At 34.6% G+C, this 12,121-nt stretch overlaps 1 long non-coding RNA gene across 1 annotated transcript; it reads right to left on the reverse strand.

The window, feature by feature from the left end:
* Nucleotides 1-1,999: 1,999 nt before the first annotated feature.
* Nucleotides 2,000-3,026, reverse strand: LOC139877928 (uncharacterized). The gene is made up of 4 exons (XR_011768834.1): nt 2,803-3,026; nt 2,485-2,692; nt 2,342-2,414; nt 2,000-2,155 (listed from the first exon to the last, which is right to left on the reverse strand). It is a non-coding gene; the product is annotated as an uncharacterized lncRNA (long non-coding RNA).
* Nucleotides 3,027-12,121: the final 9,095 nt, after the last annotated feature.

A 12,121-nucleotide genomic window follows, 5' to 3' on the forward strand; every position in this document is an offset into this window, starting at 1 on the left:
GATCCAGCAATTCAGCAAGCCAAACGGCTTGACAAACAGGCTGCCAAACGGCCTGCCAGTATGGCAAACGGCCTGCCATACGCCCAAGGCAAACGGCCATGGTAAACGGGTTGACTGATCAAACGGCCCCTGCAAACGGCTTGCCAAACGGCCTGCCAGCCGTTTGCAGGCAAAAATCATGCTTATTTAAAGGGTCTTTGTCTTCCATTTCAACACACACTTCAATTCACTTCTTTCTCTCTCTTGTACAATATTAGGCATACTTTCAAGGTCTTCGACTCCGTGCGGAAAATCTAGTACCTGGAGAAGAACGCTGAAGATTGTATTAGGAGCGGTCTGGAGTTTGAAGTTGTCACTTTTGTATTCGGAACTCATTTAATCTACTGGTACTTCTATCCTTTATCGTTATATAATGTATTCTATCATTATGTTTTGTGATGTTGTTTCCATGATTAGCGAGTAGTTATCTTTAGTGTATGCTATGATGTAGTGAGTTATAATGCCAAAATAATATTATGGTTTGTGTTTGTTGTCGAAATGCTTTCCAATTATGCTTTAAACTCAGTCACTTTTCCAACTAATAGAACGTAGTTATTAGCTCTGTTATTGGGAAGTCGAGAAACCCGATTCAGAGTAAACTATCTGTGTCACCCCTTTGTAAGAGAAGTCTATCAGATACAACACAAGATCGACTGAGGCACACCGGTTGTAGTAAGTCTATCAAGCTTTGGATTCCGACTGAGGACTCTTTCATAGTGAAACATCTAACTAGACCCTTAGTACATTGTCTGTCCTAGACCATGCTAGTGTAGTCACCAAGCATATAAACTTCGTACGTGCATGCTGAAGCACAACGGTTGTTGTAAGCTGTACCTTTGCTAAGTAAGGCCATGGAACCCGGCCAATGCTGATTAATACACTTTACCATAATGCAGTCTCAAGCATTGCACCCCACTTGAGGGATTCTTGGTTAATTAAGGAACTGTTTGTTTAAACACATAAAGGATTAGACCGTTAGGATAACCGAACGTGTTCATGGAAGTCAGCTTGAATTGGCCATGGTGTTCTTTATGGTTGAACTCTTTTAAGGGCCTAACTATCTTTTTAACCTAATCATTAATGAAAGCATCGAAACACATCACGTCTCTTGGATACGGTAAACCCTGTATTCTATTATCACTACAAGAAAAACGGGCTTATAGGACCAATATTTATTTGGTCAAACACGAAAAGGTCCTAAAAAACTACATATTAGGACCATTATTTCAGGGTCCTAACAGGGTCATGGAAAGGGTCCTAACAGACTACCTTTTAGGACCTTTTAGTAACTATGTCCTATATGTTGATTGACGGAATTTACTTAGGGTCCTAATAGGTATAACTAATAGGACACATTTTCAAAGGTCCTATCATAACTTGTGACCTTTTTAAAAAGGGTCCTATAATGGGATTAAATAGGACCTTTATTAATGGTGTTCTATATGTTGATTGACGGAATTTATTTAGGGTCCTAAAAGGTATAACTAATAGGACACTTTTTCAAATGTCCTATCATAACTTGTGACATTTTAAAAAAGGGTCCTATAATGGGATTAAATAGGAACTTTTATTAATGGTGTCCTATATGTTGATTGGCGGAATTTACTTAGGGTCCTAAAAGGTATAACTAATAGAACACTTTTTAAAGGTCCTATCGTAACTTGTGACATTTTTAAAAATGGTCCTATAATGGGATTAAATAGGACCTTTTATTAATGGTGTCCTATATGTTGATTGACAGAATTTACTTAGACCGGTTAGCAAATTAATTGGAACGCTCCAAATTATTTATTAGACGTGTTACAACCGGTCTTGTTGATCCTTATTGTTTAGACCTGTTTAAATGCATCAATCTAATTTAATCTCTGAATTCATACCAAAATGATAAATTATACAGTGGAATTTATATCTAACACAAATGTAGAACTATTAATGAAACCAAACAATATTACATTATATACATTTACAGTTTATACAAAACCTTCAACAAATAACAAAATCATATTCTTTTTGTACTAATCAATACAATAATGCGATCAACTTGAAAAATGCACTAGTTTCTAAAGTCCTATCTTTTTGCATTATTGGCGCTCACCCATATAATTATTGTTTTGTCCTACAAAAACAAGAATTATAGGAAGCAAAGAAGTGAGTATGAACTGTATGATGGTATACAAATATATAGATTCAAGAAGTAGGTTATCGAACGATGTAATGAAAAAAGTGATTCATTTTGATAACAATCATGTAATGAAGAATGGTCGTTTAGGGAAAAGTAAACTTTGGCAACACATATACACACCTGAATGAGGGTATCTGATGCATACTTCCTTGAAGCCAAGTTTAACTCTAGAATGTAGGAGTATCATAAAAATCTGTGAAAGATGAATGACATGAATTACAAATACTGTAATTAACAACAGGCTGATACTAAGAGATAATTACCGAGTTACCGTGATAGCTCTCGAAAGAGCATCTAAACCGAGTTAAGCTCCAATCTTTGCACACCAAATTCTTCAAGTTTCTTCTATGTCTTCATCAAATATATTTAGCTTCATTCCTCTCTTTGTGCAACATAAAGCTGCTTGAAAAGTCAATATGGTCTAGTGGCTTTCAATATAGCATCTTCTTTTTCAATGGATGAAACGTCCAGCTAAACAAACAAAAATGACCTATAAGAGACATATTTTAGAGTTCAACCTTCATTCATCAAATTATATGAAAAGAGCTCGTTTTCAATTTTATTAACTGCCCGAGACCTACCTACGTTCTGTGAGGTCCTTCCAATACAGAACGAAAATTAGGGGTCAACACTACTAATTCTCTAGATACATATGGCTTCTGTCTGTTAAGTTGATCTTCATTAGCCATAAATTTCTGAACATGTGCTTTCAAACATAAAGATGCATACCGAGTAGATCCACAAATAACTTACATTATAAAACATGTGTGTCACCGAAAGGTAACGAATGAAACTAAAAAGACATGTCTCTCAAAAAGCAGGGATTTGGTAATTAGAACCTGCTAATCATTATATAGTTGTAGACCTCGTATTCATTTTAAGCTATCTGCATAAAAAAATATAGATCACATCTAAGATCGGAAATAAATATAGCATAGCAGGCGAGGTTGCAGGAATCACTAATCAAGGAGTAATTGGTTGGGACCTTGAAGGAGTAATTTGTGAGTAATCGTCGAGTAATCCCATAATCATATCAGAGCAGAGGTTGAGCTGCGTACTCCACGAGTATTACCCGAGTAATCCCGAATTTTGCAACAATTATAGCACGTGAGAAGAATTTTTGAAGAAAGTCAAAGTTTAATCAATAGTCATTAATTATTCTAGCAGTTGATGATCCATATTGATTTGTTTAGTGTCAATTTCAACCCATTTTCAAATTGAAAATCTGTTAGCCCTTAAAACCAAAAAACTGTAATCCTTAAAGCTAACCAAAAGTTGAAAAATAACTCACACACAATGAAGCAAATTACCAATGATGTGTTTATAGCTTATGAGGTTGCAAAAAAAAACATGTTATGTCAAACACATTTCTAAGAGGCCCCAAGCAGGATAAACAATAGAAAAGGAAAGTCTAGTTAAATGGAAATACAATAACTGCTGAATGTTTGATATACAATACAAACTGATTTAAAAAGGCTAAATATCATGTTTATACTCACCGTTGTTATTTCGAATCCACCATTAACTGCCTTCATAAATGGTTTCTCTAAAATGCACATTAGCTAAATCTGCAACATGACTTTATTCACGTACCTGAAAACACAGTTAACAGAATTAAAGATGTTCATCTGCAACACTATACTTTTCTATTTAGAGTCCAAAGCATATATATATATATATATATATATATATATATATATATATATATATATATATATATATAGAGAGAGAGAGGCACGATCCGTGGCTAAGCTTAAAACGAGTACAAACGGGATAAGCAAATTTGGACCACAAACTATCATTTAACAAACAAAAACGCGGAAGGGAAAAATTGTAAATTTACAAATTAAGAAATATGAATGAATTTGTCAAACACGGAGTTTCATTGGTGTTTCCTTCATTGCCTGCTTCACCTTCAATCTTCATCTTCAATCTCACCTTCAGTCTCACAAACTATCTTCACCTTCTATCTCATCTTCAATCACACCTTCTATCTTCATCTTTAGTCTCGCATTAAAATCTGAAATCATCTGTGTCTGCTTCACCGATTGCATCTCCAATTGCATCTCCGATTTCATTTCCAGAATAGAACAATACACGCCATTGTACTTGTTGGAGACACTTGCAATACATGATCTTCATTCGAAGCGACGCTGAAACATCCGATGATTCTAGGTTAGTTTCGTATGAACTTTATGCTTTATAATTTTATTCACGAGTTTGTTATTACATCTAATTTCGTTATTTTATTTTTTGTTTATGATGGCTACATGTATATAATTTGTAATATGATAAAGTTATGCATAAACTGAGAATTTGTATTAGTTTTCTTTTAGTTTTTATATTCGCACACCAACTGTTTGCTGAAAGTCCTGAATGAGTAATGTCACAATATATTTTATATGTTTTTTTGTTAAAAAGCCTAGGATGAATTTGAAGCCTAAAAGATAAAAAAAGGTTATTACAGATTGTTATTATCTAAATGATGAATGATAAATGTTGATTCATGTTATCATTCATCAAAAAAATAATGACATCTTGATGATGAATAAACTGTTTTTTCATTAATTAGATGCTTAAAACATGCTGATAAGTGTTAAGTTTGTGTTTGTAGTAGCTTTTGTTGATCAACTTTGATTGGTTACCATCTATTTGAAATAGCATTGGTGTCTGCTGCTAAAAAACTTGTGGACTTGTTACCATCTTACCTTGTCAGGTCAACTTTATCACTTCAACTTTTTGACTAAAATTGTTGGTCAATGAAACAAGTGTGTGACATGATTAAAATATAATGTTAGGTAAAGATGAAGGTGCTGAGTTAAGAATAGTGAGCTGGTCAAGAGGAACAAATGTTGCAAAACCTTCCACCTCAAGTCTTTTTACATTTTGAACAAGAAATCTATAGGCATTATACCATGGCAAAAATACATCTTTGACCTGCATAGTGGACCAGGTATCCAATTACAAAAAAAATAAAAATGAAGGGTATAATTTTACAAAAGATATCATGTAAATGGTCCAATGAGTGTCTCTAATTAGCCATATGAAGGTAAAGATGCTCACAACACTATAGACTCACTAAGAAATTTTATCAAACACGTGATAGAGATACTCAACAAAACAGATTAAACAAGAAAAACTATAATCTTTATATTATTAAACCAAAATTTCAACATAATCAGAGATACTAAGAATAGAAAGCAACAAAAATCAATCAGCTATAACAAATGTTAATCTACAAATTATGAGGGGTAAAAAGTAATTAAACGATATGCAATTTCATATGTATACATGGAGAAATTGATCGATATTACCCAAATCAACAACGAAAGGACCAAAACCTTTTCAAATTCATATTGCCAAAATCAACAACCAGCCAGCAGAACAGAGATTAGTTTCGAGATTAAAGGAGAATTGAGCAAACCTGAGATTAGTGAAGAGTGACTGGTGCATGACTTGTATGAGAAAGGTCTCGTTAAAGTAACATTTTATAAGTCAGGGTTCACCAAAATGATAAGAAGTTAAAAGGTAAGGAGATAAAAGTTAGGGTTTGTAAACCGATGCTTAACTCAGTGAGAGAGGTTAGAGAACAGAGTGACAACTGCGTTTGCGATTGAATACTTAGGGTTTGTGAAGTTAAAAAGTTGAATGTCATAATGGGGAGGGAAATAGCCCGCCATTGTCAAAATTAGGTGAAATTTTTTGTGAACATTAGAGAGGGTAACCTAGAAGCTCGATTGAAGCAAGGAGAAACTATATTATATGAGATTGTGATACTACATATTTTGTTTAGGTGGAAATAATTAAGGTTTGGAGGGAAATAAAAATTTTAGTTTTTGGAGAAGATTGGCGTTGTATGGAAAACTAAACATGGATTTATTATTCATAATTCGTGCATACACTTGCACAATATATATTATAGATAAGATACACTATATATATTATGGATAAAGATAGATGAGAAGCTTTGATGATTTGGTTGAGTTAAAAAAAACATAAATCTCACAATTTGTATGAATCTACATTACATTAATTAAGAAATCCTAAAAATAAAAATATAATATATATATAAATTCTTAAAAGTGATAAATACAATAATATACATATAAAATAAATTCTTTGTCATCCTTGTTCGATTAGTTGTTAGTGGTGGTAGTGGTGGTGGTTGGTGGTTGTAGGTGGTTTGTGTTAGTAGTGTTGGTGGTTGGTGGTGGGTGATGGTAGTCGTGGTGGTTGGTGGTAGTGGGTGGTGTGGTAGGTGGTGGACGGTGGTAGTTGTAAGTAGTGGTGGGATGTGGTAGTGCTTGGTAGGAGGTGATAGTAGTTGGTGGTGGTGATTCGTGTTGGGTGGTGGTTTTGGGTGGGTAGTGATAAGTGGTGATGTTTGGTGGTTGTGATGGTTGGTAGTTGGTAGGTGGTGGTGATGGATTGTGGTTAGCGATGGTGGGTGATAGCTTGTGTTGGTGGTGGGTGGTGGTGGTGAGTGGTGGGTGGTGTGGCGGTTCATAGTGGTATGTAATGGTGAGAGGTGGTCGTGGTTTTGGTGGTTGATGGAGGTGGTGGTTGTTGGTGGTGGTGATTGGTGGTGGGTGGTGGTTCTTGTATGTGGCGGTGGTAAGTGGTGTTTGGTTGGTGGTTGTGATTGTTGGTAGTAGGTGGTAGGTTAAAGTGAGGGTGGATGATAGTGAGTGGTGGGTGGTAGGGGGTGAGAGGTGGTGGTGATCGTTGGTGTTGGGAGGCGGTTGTAGTGATTGGTGGTGGTTGTTAGTGTTCGTGGTGGTGGTTGTATGTGTTTGTGGTGGTTGGTTGGTGGTGGTGCTTGGCGATTGTGGTAGGTGGTGGGTGACTGGGTGGTGTGGTAGTGGTGGAAGGTGGTGGTAGTGCTGGGTGATTGTGGTAGGTGGTGGGTCATTGGGTGGTGTGGTAGTGGTGAAAGGTGGTGGTTGTAACGACCCGGAAATTTCCGACCAAATTTAAACTCTAATCTCTATATGGTTCCGACACGATAAGCAAAAACCCTAAAGTTGACCCGCACCTTTTCGATCGTTCTATACTTATGTAACGACCCTTACTTTTTCGATCGTTCTATACTTATAAGATTAATATTTACATAAATTAAACCTTACCAACATGATAAGCAATCCAAATTGTTGAGATTTATATTTTCGAAAAGAGTTTTACACAACGTTTGACCGTCTAGTTTGACCGATGATATCACGAACTATACAATATATGATAATTATACGTTTGTGTATATATATGTATATATACATATTTAACATGATCTAAGAATGTTTTAATACCTCATTTTGTATTAATAACAACAAGTTATAAGTATATTTTGAAACTACTAACTTAAGTTTTCAAAACGATAACCATACGTAACGTTATTTGACATAAATACTTATAACATATAATGTTTATACATATATTGTATAAGTAATGTATTTAATCACTTTTAAAGACTTAAATACATAAAACAATATAAGTGTATTCACAAAAGATAGCTATATTTGAATCCTCATTCCATTTTTCACAAAATTTCTATACGTATATCCAGAGTATTTGTACTCGTATCATACCTAGCTTCTATACGTATTTACTATTAGTATATACACATCAAATCACCACCTAACCAGCCTTGTTCAATGCCTTATGTATAAGGTAATTACTTTTGAATGATTGTAAGACTAATTACAAAAATACAAACTAAAATTTTGTCATGTTATCCTTAAAGATCACATTTTTAGGAGTATATATGTATCATCATTTTTGATTCATTTTACTTCCATTCTCTAGCTAAAAACACACACACTTTCAAGAGCTTTAAACTCCATAACAATCCAGCAAAGTTCCATAAAGATCTAGCTTCAAAAACCATACTAAAACACCATAAGAAAACCATACAAAAACACTTCAAGAAAACCTTCCAAGAACACCAACTTACTTCCAATCTTTCATCCACTTCCATCACCCTTTTGATTCTAGCTTCTTACTCCTCTTTTACAGCAACTTTATCCAAGGAACTTGAGGTAGAATCTATGTTCATAACCTTATTCGATTCATATATATATAGCTATCTTATTTTGTGGTATAAAAGTTAAACAACAAGAACATAGTTTGAATGTTTTCAAACTTGTTTGCAAACTAAATAGATCCTTCTAACTTAACTTTTAAAATACTTCAAGACCTGTAATATAACTTAATTATATGCTAATTTAACAAGGTAAAACTTGGTTTTTCAAAGTATAAGTATTTTTGGAAAAATGGTCATTAAATGATTTTTTTGTAACAAAAATGTTTAACTTCATATGTTTCACTAATGTTTCACCTATGCCGTATGATTTTGAATACAAACCAAGGTATTTCCAGTTCATAGTCTTAAAGAAGAACTCGACCCAAGAAGATGGCAATTTGAATCAACGAAAACGGACTTGTAACGAAGAAACTATGACCGAAACAAAATTGGTTATCCTAGACTTTTCCAACTTCGGGATCAATTGGAAAAAAATTATATAAATCACATATTTCTAAGATAACATGATATTTTATATATATGTACTCATAATTCAATTTCATATGGTTCAGGATCACCCGTAAGCAACACGAGAAGATTAATCATAAGATCCCATGTTTGTACGCAACACGTCATTTGACAACACCGGTACTTTATGTACGCAATACGTCATTTGACAACACCGGTACCGTGGGTCAAGATTAATCTCGACCAATACATATACGATGGGGTTTTATTTATTCGTTGGGGGGTTTTATCTATTTCATTGCGGGTATACTAAACATCTAAAAATGAACCATTAAAATTGAATTACTAACAACGAAATGCTAACTACGGACTAAGGAATTATTCAAAGTATTAAAAGTATAACAAGTATATATATATATAACGTTTGTTTAAAAAGAAAAGGTATTGATATATTATATATGGATAGGTTCGTGATATCAACCGGAAGACCAAGTCAAAAATATATATCTTCGAGACAACAGTGAGTATATAGTCCCTTTAAACTCTAAATATTTTTGGGCTGAGAATACATGCGCTATTTTTATAAATGTTTTACGTTATGGACACAAGTAACTGAAAAATATATTCTACGTTGAGTTGTACCACTGGCATACTTCCCTGTAGCTTGGTAACTAATATTTACAGCGGTATTGTAAACGCGAATCCTGTTGATAGATCTATCGGGCCTGACAACCCCAACCGGACTGGACGACCAGTATTCAACGGTTGCACAGTACTTCGTTTTGTGACTACACTTGGTACAGTGTAGTAAGATTTCATATTAAAGGGAATATGCGACGTGATTAAATGTTAAGTATGGTTACCAAGTGCTCAACCACTTAGAATATTTTTATTAAAATGTTTACATATGAAATCCTGTGGTCCATTGTTATAACGCTGCTAGCATCAAACCTATATATCTCACCAACTTTATGTTGACATTTTAAAGCATGTTATTCTCAGGTATGAATTAAGTCTTCCGCTGTACATTAGCTCGTACTAAGGATACTACTTGAGGCCATTAAAGACCTATATCATAAGGCGTTGCATTCGAGTCATTGAAGTTCATAGAGACTATTATTAAGTAAATGGCGGTTTAGGTCATTTGAATATTATGAAATGTCAGGCGAATATGTCAATTCTGGATGTAACTATAGATTGCCTTTTAAGAATAAATGCAATGTTTGTAAAATGTATCATATAGAGGGCAAGTACCTCGCGATGTTATCAACTATTGTAATTCGTTTATAATCAATATGGACATCGTTCGGATGATTAGTTTCGGATCCTTTCAGTTGGTATCAGAGCGTTGGTCTTAGCGAACCAGGCCTTGCATTAGTGTGTCTAACTAGTAGTTGTTAGGATACATTAAGTGAGTCTGGACTTTGACCGTGTCTGCCTGTCAAAAGTTTTGCTTATCAATCCTAGTCGGAAATCATCTGCTTATCATCCTTAGGGAACTGCCTGCTTATCATTCTTAAGTCTAGACACGTCTTACTGCATTTAGTGCATCGATAGTGTATAGACAAAATTCATATCTTAGCGTATCTGTTACTATAGACATTGCCTGACGTATTTCAAAGATTCTCCGTAATTCATGGAATTTTGATATTATATATACATATGTAAATTATGTATTGAAGAGTACCAAACCCAACTCCTATAATCTATTCCAAACCAAAAATTCACTTCTCCGACTATACAAGATGGATTCTTCATCTAGTTCGAATTCCTCCGACTTCGATAGCTACGCCGATATGGATTTCCATTCGAGCTCCGAGAACAGCGTCACCGGAATGGATCAACCAATTTCCCATCATCTATTTTGGATGAATTGGGGATGGGTTCGTAATATACTAAATCTCTGGAGGCAAGAAGAAGGTGATCCATTCCATCCACCAAATTGTCCTCTTAACGATGAACCTGAAGCACTTACCGGCGAACCTATTCGAAACACCATTTTCTCGCTCATTTCTAGAGTATCTCGTCATGATTACATACTATCCCATATTTCGAATCTTGTTCATTCGCTCGTTCCAACCGTCAATCATCCCGGTATAATAGAAGAAGTCAACGAGCTTCGCGCTCGGGTAGTGGATTTAGAAAATACGGTGCGAAGGTTACAAACACCAGCAGCAGCACCAGCAGCATAATCTATACCACCATTATTAACGCCGACAGTACTCTTATCACCCCCAAAATCTCAACATCACAATCTGTATCTCGAATATCAACATCACACGACTCAATATCTGTACTTCGAGTATAATCTTCGTTCTATATATCGTTCTACATCGATTATCTTCGCTTTACGTATCGTATGACGATTATGTAATTTCTAAAGTCTTAGAGATTATGTAATCTAGAATTAATGATAAATCAAATGAGTTTAATATCTTATTGATTCATTAAATCTATGATTATCTCTGAAGAAAATATATATGCAAGTATATTTTCATAAAGATAGTAATTAAAAATTCCTTCGTACAAACTAATAATGATGAAAATATTTTAACGGGTGGGTAGTACCCGAGGAATATTTAGAGTTCACATTAATAAGTTATATTGTACATTCTTGAATCTGATTCAACGGTCATTTGTTATTCTACTTACAACCATCGATATACGTATCCGTTCACCCCAGAATAACCATTTCCATTTAAATTTCATATTTGAATTTTTACCTATCCAAATCCAACAAGTGGCATAAAGAAGAAACATTGGACAATTAAAATGAAATAAAATGTTGATTATAACATATGAAACTAAACAATTCTTCAAGTTTTCCACTTGATTTCATCCTAAACCTCATTTGTACTTCGACAATTATAATCCTCATTCAAATCTTTTCATGATTCTTGAAAACACCTCGATCGAGAAGTTGAACCAGCCGCACCTCGTTTACGGAAGAAAGATTTATGCATACAGTGATGCACCTGAAAAATTTTCGAAACCGAAGTTATAGTTAAAACGTATCCGCGTAGAATTCCTTATCATTCATTATCAAAAACAATCATACGATTCCTTTTCAAGAAGCTAATTTTGTCACAGCTCCACTTCGACTTCTCAGTGAGACTACTCCTATTATAATCTCGATATTTATACTTTGTCCTTTCTCCGTTGTTACCGGAGAACCTTTTTCACAACATCATCAGCAGACGTACCAGCAACTCGTTATCTCTTTGGCGAAATCCGCAATCAGTATTTTGAGAATCTCGTAGAAATTCTCCCAGTTATACCGAGAATGACTATCCCTAAGAATTACATATTTCGAATGTGAAGTTCTGAAAAACATCCTGGACTATGAAGTAGTTCTTGAAATGTTGAAGAAGCAGCAAAAACTGTAAACGACTTTAACAGTCAAAAGTTTAATGATG

Source organism: Rutidosis leptorrhynchoides, chromosome 11, assembly GCF_046630445.1.
Source record: "Rutidosis leptorrhynchoides isolate AG116_Rl617_1_P2 chromosome 11, CSIRO_AGI_Rlap_v1, whole genome shotgun sequence".
Taxonomy (NCBI): Eukaryota; Viridiplantae; Streptophyta; class Magnoliopsida; order Asterales; family Asteraceae; genus Rutidosis; species Rutidosis leptorrhynchoides.